General features: G+C 39.2%; 1 protein-coding gene across 2 annotated transcripts in view; it reads right to left on the bottom strand.

The window, feature by feature from the left end:
* The window catches only part of LOC130565700 (tumor necrosis factor alpha-induced protein 2-like), a 38,037-nt gene extending 32,329 nt beyond the window's left edge, over positions 1-5,708 (bottom strand). The window contains exon 1 of one of the 2 annotated variants that reach the window (XM_057352694.1): positions 5,313-5,708. The gene's annotated coding sequence lies outside the window, so the exon portion shown is untranslated. Of the gene's footprint in view, positions 1-3,090; positions 3,170-5,312 lie in introns of those variants that run through there. The other variant, XM_057352693.1, reaches the window with a different exon arrangement.
* Between the last annotated feature and the right edge of the window lie 10,563 nt (positions 5,709-16,271).

Below are 16,271 nucleotides of genomic sequence, written 5' to 3' on the forward strand. Positions count from 1 at the left end.
CTCCACCCCTAATATATATATACTGTATATAGGCCTATATTCTCTGTGGGAAAAGCCTATTTATCACAGTATGCTAGCACATGATACAGGTCTGTCCATCGGCTCCTCCACTGCAGTTTTCGACTCCAGCTCTCAGGGTTCCCAAACCAAACTGCACACTTGAATGCGGTATATTACACTTAGAAAAAAACTGATTTCTTCATAGCGCGACAGAAGCACGTGTTTATTATGCTTTTAAGACGATACAACCGTAGAATAATCAATGAATAATCAATTATTTCAGGAGCAGAATGTTTATATAAAGAATAGGGCATGCAGTTGCCTCACAGAGGTTTAAGATATTTTAAAACATATTTCCGCAAAGACAATGTCATGGGGAATAATAGGCTATAAACAGTAATGATTTTGCCATAATCATGCAGCCCTACCATAAGGTCTTTTAATTTTACAATATAGACTTATTCATTCATGACAAGAAAAAAATCTAACTTTCACGTTTTATTACTTTGTTCATGTATATATTGGCAAATAACATCGTTACGTTTAGTAAAAAAAGAACAAATATGATAACAAACTTTTAAATTTTGTTTTGAACTATATGAAATGACTTTTTCCATTTGAGTACCCAGAAAGGCGCTATATAAATGTAACGAATAACGAATTATTTACATATGGCCACAACATAAGGATTTCATTACCTCAACAAGCTGATCTCGCCACAACATAACATAATATTACGTTCCCTCGAGTTAATATGTCATGGCCTCATCATGTTATGACGTTCCCACGAATTAATATCTCGTGGCCACAACATATTATCACGTTCCCACGAGGTGATATCTTGTGGCCACAACAAAACTAAGTGAAACGAGCTTGTCCCCTCGCGGTCACCATACAACACATCCAAATAGATGAACATTTTAGAACAGAGTTAGATTTAACTCTTATGTCAAAGTTATTTAACTAGAGTTTTTGTTATTAATAGATCTAAAAAAAGTCAACAGACTCTAAAACGCAGCGATGTTTCGCCATTTTTTTATAAACACGGCGGCGTCGTCTTTAATTAAACTTTAATGAATCTACTTTAAGAGCATACATTCAAGGATCGATAACATTATTATGTCCGCGTTTCCACCGTTAGCTCAGCATCTAGACCTGACAGCTCCCGTATGGACTTAAGTTGATCAGTTGTATTCAAAACTGCCGTGTCATTTGACAGTGCGTTACGCGCACATACAGTTGTCTATATGTCAATTAATGTGGAACTAATAAATACAGACCCAGGTGCTGCTCCGACCGACCCACGGATCAGATGTCATACGATAGCCTATCAAAATAGCAACCCATAAAAATTCCGAAAAACAAATCATCAACGCGGCTAAGATTGATTGCAGTTTTGGGTATAACTGTGCAATACATAACAGAAACGAAGCAAACTGTGCCCCGAAATGAAACCTTCAATGGCTAAAAAAAATGCGGCGAGTGAAATCTATAATGCGGGGGTCTTCAACTTCTTTTCTTTGAGGGCCAGGGCCCGGTTGCATAAAGCACCTTAAGTTTTTCCCTTAAGTATGACACTTAAGGGGTGATTTTCCTTTACCAAAGACAATAGGAGAATAACTTAAGTAAAACTTAAGGTATACTTAAGGACACACTTAAGGGAAAATTACACTTAAGGTGCTTTATGCAACCGGGCAATGCGGGCCAGTTTTTTCCCATATCATAATTTCTTCTGTTATTTTGTATTTCCGTTATTTATTGCATTTTGTTCCTTTTATACTGTTATATATATTAAAACATGCACACAAATATTGCATCCAGTATATACTTTTTCATGATATTTAAAAGGGATATTGTCTTTTTAATTGTTTTTTATATTCCCTAATACATTGAATGAAATTGCTGTTAATTTACTCCCATACACTCCCCCAGTACCTCCAAGATGTGGGTGGTATTGTTTTTTTCCAAGAAGATATTTAGGAAGATATTGAATTAATGAAAGTCACGTAAAAAAGTAAAAAACGCTAATGCATTCAGCACAAAAGTAATCCCTGCCCCTTGACGTTAAACTGGCGTCTAATAAAGCGAATCAATCGATGTGTGCAAGAAACTGAACGCTATTATCTAATCTTCAGGTGAATTCCAATCGCATTCAAGTGCCGGCCACGCACATATAAAGGCAGATCCTTTGAAGTGCAAGTTCTGGAGGGAGAGCAGTTTTCGTAAATATAGCTGTTTAAATTATACATAATGAATGCGGTAATAAAAACAACATAGTTTTTTCCTTATCTGAGACAACAGCGAAACAGTGCGCAAAGCCGCAAACCGACTGCATGTGGCTGTGGATTGCCTATTATAACATTGCAAATAACATTAAGTTTCTTGGACAGACCGATCAAATCGCTTTATAAGACGTCAATCGTTATGAGCCGCGGAAATTAAATTCGTATTGAATGTAGCAGCGTTTTGGACTTTCAAAGGCGTGGCATCTCAGGATGCGCATTTCTTAAAGCACACCATAACACACTCCATCTGGCTTACGTCTATTTGACATCTGCATTTACATCTGCAAGACATCTGCAATACATAGTTTGCTCATCTGAAATACGTCTTGGAGACGTCTGAACCTCTGTAATACGTCTGCTAAAGATATGGAGATCTGGAAAACATCCGCTGAGTAAAAACATCTGCTAAACATCTTAGAAAGAGCAGCTTTACATCAATTCTAAATCATAAACACCTTACAGACATCTTATATATGTCTATATGACGTCTGACATCTCCGAGATGTATTGCAGATGAGCAAACTACGTTTTGCAGATGTAAATGCAGACGTCAAATAGACGTAATCCACATGGAGAGTGCTATCTGTGCACCATTCTTAAAGTCTCTCCACTTATTTGAAATGTTAAGGCGGGCCAGGTAAAGATGATTGGCGGGCCGCCAGTTGACTATAGCCCTCCTATAATGAATACAATTTTAGAGTGACTACAATAGAATAAAAGTCACTTTTGTGAAATATCTGCAGCACAGCATTGTCGCCACTCTCTTTACAGTAGCCTATAGAGTATTAAAAATGATTATTCTTACCTTTTCGGTGCAGATTCTCTTTAAGCTGTGTGTTCAGCTGTGTGTGTGTCTAGGTCTGCAGCAGCCTGTTTTATGCTGGTGATGGCACCCACACAAGCACCATGTGACCAAGAGGCTTAAACAGACAGACGTCTTGATTCTGTTTCACATCATGTCTTTTGATTCTTTGATTGCCAGTTTCCTGGGCAGTTATAACATCCTAAAATGCAAATAACTGTTTTGTCTGTTGTGATGGCTCTAATACGATATCATCTTTGAAATAGCTTTACAATATAATACCATTTACACTGATCATCCGGTTTACATCCTCAAATCAGTGAATGTTTGTATGTTTTGTAATTGTTGGATCTTTAGTGTTAGAAGATGGATCTCAACATCATAAAAATGCTGGGTTATTTTCAAACCAGCGATGAGTCAAAAAGGGACAAACCCAACAGTTGAGTTGTAAATTATGTTTTAACAGCTGTGTTTTTTCTTTCATGACCAAACACAGGGTTAAAAAAATAACCCAGCATTGTACGGTCACTGTTGGAAAGTGGTCAAATATGCAGAAGATGCTGGAAAATAATGTTCAGGCCCTGAAAACCATTGCAGCTCAGCACAAACAAGGAACTAAAAAAAAATGCAATTTTTATAATTCCTCTTAAACATAGGCTTAAGGCTAGTCCCAGACTAAAATGACTGTTTGAGCCATCTCAACTGAAAATAACTTATACCCCACATATCTTAAAATATGTCAGTGCAATGTTTTGTTTCAAGATGCACATCAGTAATGTTTTTTTCTAAGGCATTAAAAAAAACCCTACATACATATATCCTAATTTAATAGCTTTGAGTTCTCTTTAAGTTTTCTGTTCTCTCTTTTATTGTATCTCACCAGTGCCATCACCGTTTCCTGGAAACCTCGTGGTTTCCCCCTGGCTTCAGAAATAAGCTTTCCTCTCTCTGTCGCCTCCAAGTGTTCACCACGGAGTTCAAATGTGGATAATGCTGTACATTTAACTTTAAACATTTTAAAATCCAAAACCACCCTAAAACTGAACACAATTGTTTTGCTACTGCTATGTTTATCATTAAAATAACCCAAAACACAAAATAGGGCCTACAAAAAATACACATGAAAATTGGGAAAATTAGACCTCTCCTGTCCGAGCATGCTGTGCAAGTCCTAGTCAAGGCTCTTGTCCTGTCCAGACTGGACTACTGCAGTGCGCTACTGGCTGGACTCCCAGCTTGCACAACCAAACCTCTACAGATGATCCAGAATGCAGCGGCATGTGTGGTCTTCAATCAGCGGAAGAGAGCATGTCACTCCTCTCTTCGTCAGGTTTCATTGGCTCCCTATAGTCGCACTCTTCAAATTCAAAGCTTTGCCTGCCTTGGCCTACAAAAGCACCACTGGTTCGGCACCCCATACCTTCACTCGCTGTCGATAATACTGACTTATGTACCCTCTAGATCAGTGGTCACCAACCTTTTTGAGCCTAAGATCCCCGACGTCAGAATTGTTGAAAGGCAAGATCTACCATTCAAAAAGTTGAAAATAAAAACAGCCCAGATTGAACCTCCTGCTTGAGGCCTTTTATTTAGTCTATAATTGTGGGTCTATTTGAATTACCTGAAATTCTTTGTTCCACTTTTCAGATGCAACTAAGCAAACTCTGTAACATGTAGAGTTGCCACTTTAAGTGTGACATAATGAGGTGAAAAACACCAATTTAAACACCAGTTCAAGGACTTTAATTCATACATGACAGCTTGACATTAAAACGAGGTTTAGAATACGTTTAACAAGACCCTAATTATTTAGGTATTTACTGTATAAAGATTTGTTCTTTATGATGCATTTATTTAGTTTACTTTTATTAAGTAAATACATCATATAGATGGAAATGTTATAAATAGGCCCTAATAATAACAACAACGTTAATTATTTATTTTAAATCATTTATCTATTTACTTTTACCCGTCTAATAATGTCTTGGTAATAAGTATCTGTTTCATAAAATAGCTAAAGGTAGTAGTATGGAATGGGCTATCATATTAGGCTAATTGAAAACATAAATAGGATATCAGCAGGAGATGTCATCTCCCGCATGAGATAGTACTGGTGCAGTTTACCATCACTGACAGACCCGCGGATCATTCACTATTACAACTTTGTGAATAGACCGATGTTGTCTTTCAGACAAACTCAACATTAAAATGCGACGCTTTCTCACCATATCCCGTTGCTCACACTCGTAAGTTACATTCGCTGAAGACAGAGAGCCGCGATTCCAGATACGCGGACAGTATGAAACCGCGCTTGCTTGCGCATCCAGTGTAAAAGCACAAAAACGCCAACGAACAAGTGACATTTTTATGTCATATGAATAAACTGTTTTTAAGCGTAATGCACCGCAACAGTATAGTGACCTCCAAATGACAGTTACGCCAGTGCATGCGCGAGTCTCATTTTGCGTTTGATCACTGACCACCGACATTAGAAACACTGAAGAGCGATCACGCGCAGTCGCGCATCACAATGAAATGTGATTAATGATAACGGTCGCATTAAAAACTCACGCAGGCCAGGGAATCATTATTTATACAGCCATGAAAAGATTAATGCGGAACTTAAAAACATACAACCACTGAATGAAGAGAAAGAGAGATGCGCTTGCAAAACTGGACATTGATCAGATTCAGGCACAATATATTTGTCTCTCCATTTTCGTATTAGCCTACTTTCGGGGATCGACAAGTAACGTCTCAAAGATCGACCAGTCGATCGCGATCGACGGGTTGGCGACCACTGCTCTAGATCCCTGCTGAGTGTGCTCTGCTAATGAACAACGTCTTGTGGTGCCATCCCAAAAAGGGAAAAAATCACTCTCACGTTGGCTACCTTCTCTGGATCTGTTCAACGATTATGGAATGATCTGCCTGTTGCTACAAGATCAGCAGATTCTGTAGCCATCTCCAAGAATGAGCTAAAAACACATCCCTTCCCTTACAGACTTCTTTTCTACTTTCTCTTTCATTAAAAAAAATAGGTGCACTGCTTAGCTTCGTATACTGTACTGTGACAGGCTTACTGAGACCAGTTTTATTGCACTTATGCATTGCTATCATTGTGTTGTCCTGCTTCTGTTGTTAATCTTCATTTGTAAATCGCTTTGGATAAAATTGTCTGCTAAATGACTAAATGTAAATGTAAATATTGTCTTTTTAATTTTATTTTGACACAATTTTATTTTATAGGCTATTTGATGTATACAGTATATACAAGTGTATATTGTTGTTATTATTATTGTTATATGAACATTTTATTTAAATCTTTAACACCATAAAAACCAGGAGTGTGTAAAACTCTCTAAATTACTGGCTATATATGAAGAGTTTGGTTCCAAAATGAAATAACTCCGTTTTTAAAATTTTCCAAAATCATGTTTTTTTATTGTGCATTCCGATTAATATCAATAAACTGCAGTTGGTTTGTTTTGATTTAAGACATAATAACAAAAAAACAGCTAACTAACATAAAAAACACAATAAAAACATGATAACATAATAAAAAACTCTTCATATGTAGATTAAGTCCCTTAGACAAATCTTTTGCTACTTGAATGTTAATGTGTTTTACAATGATTATGCCTGTTTGTTATTTGAAAAGCTAACCTGAACCTCCGTATCAAGTCTCGAGTCAAGGCTTTATTTTTCTGATCATTTCATCAGAATTTGAGTTTCCATCACAACTACTCCAATTATGCAAACAAATAAACATCATTCGTCATATAATTAGTTACACAGTGACATCTAGCGGAAGAAGAGTGTATTTATTATTGTTTTTACATTACCGCAAGAGGTCACTAGTTCACTATAGAACAGCATTCTCACCAAAACATATGTAATAATTAAAGCAGTCTCATGACCAATGCTAGCGTGCTCAAAGTGTAAAAAAAACATAATACTTGAATAATATTTTCATAATTGCAATTTCTGTATTATCACTCAAATGTTGCTTGCACAGGTGAATTCTATGCTCAGCATATGTCCATATTATATGCCAGACACCGGGCATTAAAAAAAAACGATGTGTATATGTTAAGTGCACCCAGTGTGGAAAAGAGGAGTGCCTGGGAAGCCACCCTGAGAAAACCTGACACGTGCATCGTGTGTATCTCCCAGCTGACAGTCATCCAGACTGATGACGAATCCACGTGGCCCAATGAAGGCTGTTGCACATGTTCTGTAGCGGGGGCTATGCATCTGTTCTCATCATCTGCTCAATCACATTCACCATCAAACTTGCCAACAGCAGTTAGTGACTTATAGAATAATACTTTTATTCTTAAATACTTTTGAGAATATTTTGGGTTGCAAATGTAATGTAATCTGTCTGTGTTACTTTAATAGTAAATTCACATGTAAATATATAAAAATCTATAAATGCAAATATAAATTCAATAACTGGCCAGTCTACAAAGACACACTGCTTTAAAAAAAAAATATGATAGGCCTACATATGATACATCATGAGACATTTTCTTTCATTTTGATAAAATAATACGTCTTTTGGAAATACTGTTCATCTCAACATTAGGCTACTTTGGACAAAGGTCATTCACAGCAATTCATTAGTAGTGCTGTATTTTTTGAGAATCATCCATAAATGAGCATATAAGCTAAAGTTACATCACTTATCTACAGTGTATTCACCACACAAATACTGACCTGGGAACTGTGATGCCCACGTGCTAATAGAGCTTTTCACATGAACTGTGAACTAAGGTCACAATATTTGTGCTGTATCAGAGTCATCAGTGATAATGTCTGAACACAATGCCTCTCTTTCTTTCAGTGGCAGTGTCAGCTCAGAGCTGCTGAGACACAGAAAGTTAAATCTGATGACAGCATGTGAGGTGCTGTTTTGGTTTTGCAAGTCCATGATCTTTTCAGGTTAGGCTTATCATAGTTTACTATTAAACAGTTGTTAAATGAAATCAAATTAAGTATCAACCTCAATAATATTTGAAAAACGTACGCTAAACGGACATTAAAAATGTTACCTATAAACTACGTTTATGGTAGGCACTAAAAATATGTAGGCCTACTGAAAATGAATAACGTAACTAAAACTAAAACTCAGATAAAAAGAAATGAATCTTATATAGCACAATAAACAAATAAATATTAAAATGTCTGGTTATAAGCATTCTTCTAAATATCTTTCTCTGTGTTCATCAGAACAAAGAAATTTATACCGATTTGGTTGAATTTTGTTAGCATGATCCAGTCCTTGCTTAGTAGATGCTGCTATTATTATGTCAGCAAATATAATCTTTCTAGATTGATGGACATTAAAAAAACATTTTTGCAAGTAACATAGGTCATACAACTGTTTTCCTGTCTGCTTGCTTTACAGACCCATGTGATAGATATCCTGACATATAGATGTACTGGAAATCTGCACTGGGTCTTACTGGTTGGTGGTTGGTCCGGAGACTTTAAATGCATTCACCTCATCATTAGCTGTTTGCCCTGTAGACTCGGTCTCTCCACAGACTCCTCGACACTTCCAAGACTACCCAGGAGTCTGCATTTGGAAATCCTGCTCCTGTCTTGCCGACTCAATAAGAATAATAATCACCCAGGTAACCAGAGGGCATTTCCTAATCAGACTCCCTGAGGCTCATCCATAAGCCTATAATGTAAATGTGCTCATTATCTCGACTCATTCACCTCATTCACTCCCTCATTCCAAATGGCACAACAACATTAGACGAGCAAAAAGTTTCTCTCAGGATTTCTGTAGAAGTGATGTTTTGTAATGCATGCGCTATAATTGCTCGCCATCATATGAATCGCAGTGTCATGGACCCTATCGTCCTATATTATAATGTCTGGAGGTAATGGACTGGTTTGTAGAATAGAGTTAAATTGCTTTTTTGACAACTCGCTATGCGGCCCAAGCAGGCAGAGGTTCTCAAACTGGGGGCCCTAAAATGGGTCTAGGGGGGCAGCAGTTTTTGTGGAATATTATGAAATATAGAAATGAATCATAAATTTTGTGCAATCAAACATCAGAAAAATAAGACTACCAGCATTGTATACTTGAACATGTCTTTGGTGTAGTTAAAATTCAAAGTATAAGATCATAAGTCTTTATTTGGGGGGCCATAAAGCAATGCGACCCACACATGGTGGGCTTTACAACGAAAAGGTTTGAGAACCACTAAGGAATAGGAAAGAAAATTCTGTCATCCTTATCTTTCACCCACAAGTATGTAAAATGGTGTGCTGTGTGGGCTAGATGTCAAAGAATCTTCATGAAGTTCTTTCCCATCAGTTGAATATGAACTAAACAAAAATCCCTAGGTTTTTTGTTAAGATTGTTTCAGATATGTTACAAAAGGGGCAGTGAATAATAATATAATATACATTTTTGGGTGAACTATCACATAAACTGAAATAGAAAAAAAAGAAAAGACAGTCCAGCACTATTTCCTCTATTAAACCAGTATGTTTTAGTGCTTTTTTTATTTTAGCAGTGTGATAGAAAAAAGAAAGTCTGATACAGGCTATTTGGTGGAAGAAATTGAGGTCAGCATGACTTCTCAGTAATTTCATCAAAAGGAAATTAAAGTTAACCGGAAGCGACCCATATGGAAATAAACTACCTGTAATCTTGATTATTTGAATGAACATCGAGATCTATTATCATCTGAAAGAAAAGTCATGTGATTCAGACACTCATGGCCTATGACATGTTGTAATTGCAAATGACATAAAACACATTTGGTAAGGCTGGTGATGCAAGAAGACTGATCTTTCTGACAGAACGCATACTTCCCTATGAGATGATCATGAAACAAATCAAAAAAGGTTTTGAAGGTTTTTTAGTAGAGAGTTAAGGCAACAGGTGAGGGTTCAGTTTTCCCACATCGGCTTCCTGGAGCACCATAAAAAGCTCTTAAGAAGCAACACGAGCAAGCACAGCTCCTTTTCAGTCCTCCGAGAACATATTCTTTTTATTCCTTCTTTATTCCCAATAAACATGAACCAGAACTGAGTTTGTCAAAAAGTAACTTACAACCACTCAGAGCGCCTTAACAAGCAATGTTCCAGCAATGAAGAATAAATATGTCATTTAAGTGGCAAACAACAGTTATATTTTATACAGCAAGAAAAAGTTTGCTTTTATACTAAATGCATTGATACACAGTATGTATTGTGGCCATTCCAGTCCATGCAGTGTCTGTTCAATTTCAACAAAATCAAACCTCAAGATCATTTTTTAAAATAAATATTTATTCTTAATTCTTTTAAAATACATGTAAAACATCGTATTGTGTTGTTTAAAATAAATATAATCGTGTTTTCTTTGCAGTAGTTGAAGTTTGATTGATTGAACATTGCATCATTTTCACAAGTTAAATTGAACAATATGTATATTTGGAACTTTGGAGAAATGTTGTCAGTAGTTCACAGAATGAAAATAAAGTTCTCATTTGACTTAAATTCACCTGTAAATAGTAAATTCAGAAAAAAACTACAAAAAAATAGCAGTCTCTTTTTTTCCAGAGCTGTATGTTGTTTTTCTTGTTGGCATGTGGTTTGAATGTTGTAACAATAAATCGAATGTAGATCTTTCTTCTCAGATTTACTGTACTAAATGTGTATGAGCAACACAATCTCACCAGAATCTGTAACTATTTTACGAGCTGGTTAATTCGTATGAATTTGTATGATCTTCACTAGTACAATTAGCTTTCATGCCGGTGATGTTAAGTTTAGGAATGGGGTTATGGGAGGATTTTCAGTTTTGTTTTTTCAGTATTGTTTTTTCAGGTTGGTATGAGAGGTTCAGTGGTACATATTTTTGCTCATTTATTTATTTTTCTGTTTTTTTTCAATACCAATGAGCTTATTACTGACTATTTTTATTTAGACAGCTTCTATATCATTTTTTTTAAAGAATTTTCTACAAGAGATGCAAATGTATAATATCTTCTTCCTCACTTGTGAGGCCTCCTTCATAGGTGGAGGCAGTGGTGAATCGAGTCTCGCTAGATTTGCTCTGTCCATCAGGGGATCTGAATGAGCCAACTAAGGTGGTAGCGCACGCGCGCGCGTGTGTATGTGTGTGAACAGAATGGGGGTCTGGCTGACAAGGTTAAATTTAGCGGCTGATTAGACTGTATGAATTTTAATCTGCTTCTGACACAGACTCAACAGCACCCCTGCGCTCACACAATCTCTTTCCAGCCCTTCACCATCTCAGTCTATCTCTCCTCTAAGCAAGCTCTTCTTTCTCTCGAACTCGCTCTACATATGTGCCTGGGGTTATAATGATAAGAGGGGATAGAGATGATTTGAATGGGCTTGACTCTCTTCAGCTCTCTCTCTTCCTTGATGAGATTGTAATGATTGGGAGTGATTGTGAATGCATTCATCAGTCTGAAACGTGACCCAGAGGGTGCGATGAGTTTATTGTCCTCCTCAGATAACAGGTGGGCTTCACTGGGAATCGTGTTGAATCACTGAACACCTCCACAAGGTTTGAGTTGTCAGCTAAAGGATTTAGTCTGTCACAAATGGTTTTAGTGGCAGCTAGAAGGACAACCGTGGGTTTTGGGAAGCCTTCTCTGCACCATGTTACGTACATCCCGGGGGAGGATAAATACTAATTAAAATAAATAGTAGACAACAGGAATTTTAAGGGGAGAAAATATTTTTTTTCATTCTCATGTCATTAAATTGCCTTTTCTCTGTGGAACACAAAAGGTGAAAAATCTATTTTATTTCTATACTATTTTTTGCTTATAATGAAAGAAAATAGGTAGAAGAATGATTGCTGTTTTCAATCCACTGAAATGTAAGCTCCAGCGCAAGTTCTGCCGGGAAGACTCAATCTCACGCCACTAACAACGTATAGACCTAACCAATCGTCACTTAACCAATCACCAGCTAACACTTGGAGTATATAAGATCGCCACTCACCTCTTGTTTGCATTCACAGTTGAAGCCGCTGATATTTACAGTTGAAGCTGCGATATTCAACCATGAGCGAACAGCAGCAAACCAAAATGTCACAGAAGGATAACGCCGTCTGCGACTACACAGACTCCGAAGACGAATTCGTCCCTCCATCTCCTCTTACCGTGAGGCGTAGCACTCGGATCCAGTGCCACGACTTTCCATGGGCCCAGCAATCTTCGGACAACATTGCCAATACTCTCGAGGCCGCCGGTATCCCCGTAAACCCAGAACTCTCTAGAGAAAATCTGCTCCTACTGGCCAACAACACGCTAGGTAGCTCTCCAGGTAATGCGGATGTTACACAGACCAAGCCAGCGCAGACAACTCAGCAAAAACAAGCTGGCAGGAAGCGGACCGGCAAGTCTTCATCTCGTCGTCCAGCCAAAAGACCCACGCAGCCTGCACGGACATCATCTCCTCCTCCTTCAGAACCCGCCAACGCTAACACGCAGCTCATCCAAGCCGTTCTAAGCCTTTCAAAAACTGTTAAAGGACTGGAATCAAAAATGGCGATTTTAGAAAACGCTCTCACAAGCTCCAGAATTAACCCCCAGACGAGCCCAGGATCTTCAATGATTCTCCCTCCTCCCCTAGGAGCAAGAGAATATTTGGACGCACCTTCAACAACTACTGCAGCCCCACGCATGCCTACAGTTCAGACACCAATTCAAGTCGCCCCCGCTTCATTTGCGACTTCGCAATTCAACCTCTCCACCTCCGTCCCAGCTCAAGTGTTCGGTAGGCGCTTTGTTTCACCAGCAGCAGTCATGGTGTCTTCTCATCTAAGAAACAATATCATTCAAGGTAAGGACATAAAACTACAGTAGCTACTCTACTGCTCCCTTCGCCTGCAGCCGATAGGAAAATGGTCGACTGCGGTGACGTGGCCGTTTTCCTCAAAACATCTGATCCCAGACTACAACGTAACTTGTCATTTGCCGAATTCGTAATTGCCCTCAGCACCTACAGAAACATTCAGTGCAAAGTCTTCCCAGATCGTAGAGAAGAATTAGACACATACTTAGCGATGATGGCGGATTTTAACCAACGCTATGGAGGCACAATATTCTATGAATACCACAAATCACTCTCGGCTAAATCCGCCTCTCTCATAGCTCTCTTCAACACAAGAATAGACTGGTCCGTCACCGATACCGAGCTGCTCGTCCGCCATTTTGGCGGTCAAAAGATCCTGGTATGCGCCACATGTAGCGCCCACGGACACTCAGCGTCGTTTTGCCCCAAAGCAGTCGACAGCAAAGCCAATGTCCATGGTGCTGAAAATGTAAGATCACAATTCGACGTTAGAGGTCGCCCTATTACAGATTTTAAAGGCCTTTCATTATGCAATAATTTCAATGAATCTGTTTGTTCTTTCTCACAATGTAAATTTGCACATATTTGTAGCTATTGCAAGGACCCGCACCCAAAATCCGTCTGCCCACGGAGATACAGGCCTGCAACCCGAGAGAAGGCTCCAAATCGGAAGAGATTTTGAACACACACCCATCTACACCTATTAACGTCCCCGTACTCTCAAGCTACCTCTCTTCACACCCTGATTCTCATTTCGTGGATTATTTAATCACCGGTCTATCTCAACGGTTTCGGGTCGGGGTCCTTTCCAAACCCACTACCTCTTTCGTTGCAACCAATTTACAATCAGCATTATCAGAACCAGAGGTAGTATCAGCCTTGCTGGAGAAAGAAGTTAATAAAGGATACGTAATTGGTCCCTTCGTTTTTCCTCCTTTTTCTCCATTCCGAGTCAATTCGCTCGGCATTGCCACCCGTAAATACTCCGGTAAAAAACGTCTCATTTTTTATACAGTATGTCTTCTCCTCACTCCAACACAATAGCTAGCGTCAATGAAAATATTCCCTCAGAACCCTTCTCCCTGCACTACGCCTCCGTCGACAACGCCATCCAGTTAATTAAATTAGCCGGACAAGGTGCTTGGTTAGCTAAGGCGGACATTACGGACGCTTTCAAGACATTACCTCTCCACCCCTCAGAGTGGCCTCTCTTCGGCGTTAAATGGAACTCAAAATTTTATTTTGCCATGAGGCTCATGTTCGGCTGCAGAAGCAGCCCGCATATTTTCAATTGCCTTTTGGAAGCCCTGTGTTGGATCCTGCTAAACGTCTGCAAACTGCCTTTCGTCCTACACCTACTAGACGATTTTTTACTAATCGACCTTCCCAAATCACAAACCTCAATCCTCGATACGCTTAAACAGATCTTCAACGAACTTGGCGTTCCCCTGTCGAAAGAAAAAACGCTGGGTCCCTCTACTTCGCTAGAGTTCTTAGGTATCTTACTCGACACGGTTAATATGCAAGCTTCTCTCCCAAGCGATAAACTGCTAAGAATCCGATCGTTCACGGAATGTTTCATCTCGCTACGAGCAGTATCTAAACACGATATGCTCTCACAATCTAAATTTCGCCATGAGCATTATTCCCCAAGGCAGACCATTCATTTCTCGCTTGTTAACACTGGCTCATTCCATATCCAAATTAAGCGACCTGGTTCAAGATGAAGGATACCTGTCTAATCTTAGATTCTGGTCATGCCTGTTAAACAGCTGGAACGGCATTTCTTTCTTTTAGAACGACGTTTCCGAATCATCCCTAGAACTGCCATTTTTACTGACGCCGCCCCATCACTCAGCTTCGGGGGATTCTTTCAGGGCCAATGGTTCGCCGAACAATGGCCAAACGATTTTCCAAAGCCTGTTTCAGGCAACATTTCGTCCGCTCTCCATGAAATTTACCCCTTAGCGGTAGCTAGCGTTCTCTGGGCATCAGAGTGGTCACGTAAACGCATCACAATGTTTTGCGACAACGAAGCGACAGTAGCTATAATCATTAAAGGAAGATCTCCCTGTCAGACAATCATGCCTTTTTTGAGACGGTTGACCTGGCAATCAGTTCTCTACAATTTCATAATTACGGCTGTGCACATTCCCGGGCACCACAACGTCATAGCTGACACGCTTTCTCACTTTCATTTTCAGGCTTTCAGATGGCTATGCCCATCCGCCAACTCGGATCCAACACCCTGCCCCACCCTAGTGGAGATAATGCTAAATATGACGACCTGCTGAATTCAGCCAGAAAATACATATCAAAAGGTGTGGCTTCACACTCAACGCATACACCTCCGCATGGTCCTCATTTACCACGTTTTGTTTTTCGTTTCAAATTCCCCTATTTCCCATAATGCTCTGTTCATTTCTAGTCTACAACTACGAGCATCGCAATTTAAAAATATCTTCAATTCGCAGATTGCTGGCAGGCATTCAATTTTATGCAAGATACTTCAATCCTAATTACCCAAGTCTTTTCACTGCCCCATCCATGTGCCTGCTACTCAAGGGTCTAGCAAAATCCTCTAGCAAACAACCAGATAAATGCCGGCCCATCACCTTAGCCATATTACACAGATTAATCATATCTGTACACAACAGTCTGTTTTCCTTCTACATCAACACCATGCTAGAAGCCTTGTTCTTAACAGCCTTCTACGGTTTCATGCACCCAGGGGAATTCGCTTCAGAATCAAAACAATTTGATCCCACTCGTGGTCTTACTTTCTCCAACATTCAATTTTCACCTAATTTCTTCACGCTGTTCCTCAAGCACTCTAAAAACGACTCCGTAGGATCCGGCACAAACATAACACTCTCCAAAATTAACATCAGATTTTGTCCCTTCACCTCCATGATACAATACCTTAAAATTTGTCCTAAAACACCTCACCACTCCCACCTATTTATTTTACATAACGGCACACCCGTCAACAAAGCCTGGTTGAAAACACACCTAGCTTCCGTCTTAGTAAGCTGCGATCTATCTTCCTCGCGATACACCGGACACTCCTTCAGGATTAGGGCAGCCACTACTGCAGCTGAATGTGGGATCTCAACGGCAGCCATCAAGTTGCAGGGCAGATGGTCTTCCTCAGCATTTGAGTCATATATAAGACCAGACGTCAAAACCATCCTCAAGGCTCAGCAAGCTCTATCAAGCCTCAACCAAGGTATTTTCATGCACACACTGGTGGTGGTGTCTTGTTTTCTCATTCATTACTCTTCGATCACGCTCTAATACTAGTCAATATAGTCTTCCGCATGAGGAATCGAGTTCGC

Source organism: Triplophysa rosa, linkage group LG15 (genome assembly GCF_024868665.1).
Source record: "Triplophysa rosa linkage group LG15, Trosa_1v2, whole genome shotgun sequence".
NCBI classification, from domain to species: domain Eukaryota; kingdom Metazoa; phylum Chordata; class Actinopteri; order Cypriniformes; family Nemacheilidae; genus Triplophysa; species Triplophysa rosa.